At 47.8% G+C, this 2,717-nt stretch overlaps 1 pseudogene; it reads right to left on the reverse strand.

Annotated features, from left to right (window-relative positions):
• Positions 1-1,266: 1,266 nt before the first annotated feature.
• On the reverse strand, positions 1,267-1,873 carry LOC119306913 (annotated as a pseudogene).
• Between the last annotated feature and the right edge of the window lie 844 nt (positions 1,874-2,717).

A 2,717-nucleotide genomic window follows, 5' to 3' on the forward strand; every position in this document is an offset into this window, starting at 1 on the left:
GTATAACCCAGAAATCTCTCACTTTGGTTAGAGTAAAACCTGATTGCCATTTTTGGAAGGATTCGATGAGGGTGAAAGATGCATTCCTCCAATTTGTGTAATTTTAGGCCAGTTCTTTTTGGGTAGGACAATTGGCGGACACATGCCACTCTATTTGAAATAAGACTTTTTCAAAGTTATATGTTTGTAACTTTGACCAAGGAAACATATATGTACATAAATACCAAATGCATATCATGCGTCTCCTCCCCAAAAGACGTTTAGGGTTCCTTGCCTCCCGTCGGCGGTCCATGGCCTTAGACCCATCGGGACGCGGTGGATCTCGGCCCTTGTCGTAGGGAGGGCTCCATTTTTATATGTTTCTTTTATTTTTGTTAGGGTTTGTATCCTGCTCAGGAAGGCAAGACGGCGGTGGCTCCCGGAAGGTGGAACAAAGTTCTCCCCGCCTAACCCCCGTCCCGGTGGTTCATCTAGCAACGTCGGTGGACGTGTGGATGTGTGTCTCCGGCAGGATCTATCTTTGGTGGATTTGCTCGGATCTGGTCATCGTTCGTTTATGTTCATCTGTGTTTGGATCCTTCCGATCTATGTTATTCTTCATCAGCAGCAGTTATTGTTCTAGTGTGATGGTCCTATGTAGCCTTAGCATGACGGCTTTCCGACTGTCTACTACACAACTGTTTCTCGACTCTAGCGAGGATGGCGATGCGCCTCCGGCTTGCTTCAGTGCTTTTAATCGTCGCTAGATGGTCTATGGACCTAAATATATTTTTTATTAAGATGAATAGATCGGGAGATCCCCGCAAAATGAAGAATAGATCGGAAGATTTCACGCCAAAAAAGACATATTTTATATTGGTGTTTTAGATACATATAATTATTTCTATAAACTTAGTCAAAGTTTGTGAATTTTGACTTTTTTTATATGCACCACAATGTAGAACGGAGGAGATATATCACACGGGATTGAGTTAACCTTTGTGGACAATTATCTTTTTCTGGAGAGTTATCTGATCTCACTTGCATGTTCTTTAAATAAGTTCTAAGCGCACTGATAAACTTTATTAATAACCAAATGAAACTAATATATTTACTAGAAAAATGAAACATATCTTTGATTGAATAAAATTTGAGGGGCACAAATGCACAACGTTGTAACGTAAAAAATAACAGCACGATCGACCGCACACAAAAACCAACACACAACGCAACACTCGATCGCTGAGCTAGCTATGTGTAAAGAGGATGGAGTGGGACTGTGGTGGCCTAGAGCAGGAGCACGGCCATGGCGACCGCCGTGACCGCGGCAGCTGCCTCACCGAAGCGCGCCTGCAGCTTGCCGGCAGGGTTGGTCGGGGCTGGCTGGGGAGTCGGCGGGGCGGTCTCGAGGATGGTGATCTTGAGCTTCATGCCGTTCTGGCAGTGCTGGCCGACGGCGCAGAATAACCACTTGCGTCCGGCCTTGTCGAGCGTGACCCGGTCCTCGCCGGTAGTCAAGACGACGGCGTTGGCCGGCTTGGTGCACGAGAGGAAGTCCGGCCCGCCCACCTCCACCAGATTGTGGGCGGGGCTGTTGTACTTGAACACTGCGATCGATACAGTTCGCATGAAATTAGTTCCGCGTCGCAAAGAAAATGGAGCGATCAAGCGTACGCCTGGCCGGAAAGGATTAATTTAATGGAGGTATGTAATTACCTAGCGTGTCGCCGACGACGAACTGTTTGGTCTCGGCCCAGGCCGTTTAGTTGAAATTGAGGGTCCAGCCCTTGTCGTCGCCGACCATGTGCTCCGTGGCGACCGCGAGCCCCGGGAGGAAGGCCACGGCGAGGGCGGCCGCGGCGAACACGGCGACGAGCATCTGCTTGGACGCCATCGATCACTGACTGAGTAAGTAGCAAAGCTAGCGAGATGACTGGCTTGTTGCTGAAGGGGAAGGGTCCTGTGATGGGATGGATGCAGCTTGTGTGTTGTGCTTCTAGCTCTGGCTTTGCATGTATATATAGGGACAGAGCTCAGTAATCAGGTACTAGTACGTACTAGTATGTATACGTCGTAATCACCGTTGGCACTCGAGCCCATCTTGTCCCTGACCGGAGGCAGCGGCAGCAGCTGGCCTAAGGGTCTGTTTGGTTGGAGACTAGTGTGGCCAAGTTAAAGTGTGACTAGCCACACAAGTATGACAAGCCACACAAGTGTGGCTAAAAAATTAGACGCCAAACTTTGGCAAAATATGATAAAAAAAATGTCACTTTGACAGGTGGGCTATAAAGACAATAAAGTGTGGCAAGTCAAAGTGTGGCAAAAACCAAACACATACTTGATAAACTGTGGCTGCCAAATTTTAACTTGTCAAACTGTGGCTGGGAACCAAACAACCCCTTAATTTGTCCGTGTGGCGCCAAATGTGGTAGGTGTAGTATTGCCTTGGTTTCATCGGAATCGGAACAGAGGATATGCTGCAGCATGACATAGATGCTAATTATTTTGTGTGTAAAACGAAATTTTGTCCTGCACGGCTGTTTCGCTTTCATGTGTGAGAGAGAGGGGTCTTGATCCGACACATGTTATCAGATTAGTTTCCCGGGGAAAAAAACTATTCTAGTTGGGCCGGCCAGGTTCGTCGGTGATTTGTTAGTATGATCATCCTCTCCGTGGCTGTAGACCAACTACGAGCAACTCGAACGTGGCGCCCATTTTGTGCGCACGAGTATGTTTGG

This window comes from Triticum dicoccoides, chromosome 5B (assembly GCF_002162155.2).
Source record: "Triticum dicoccoides isolate Atlit2015 ecotype Zavitan chromosome 5B, WEW_v2.0, whole genome shotgun sequence".
NCBI classification, from domain to species: domain Eukaryota; kingdom Viridiplantae; phylum Streptophyta; class Magnoliopsida; order Poales; family Poaceae; genus Triticum; species Triticum dicoccoides.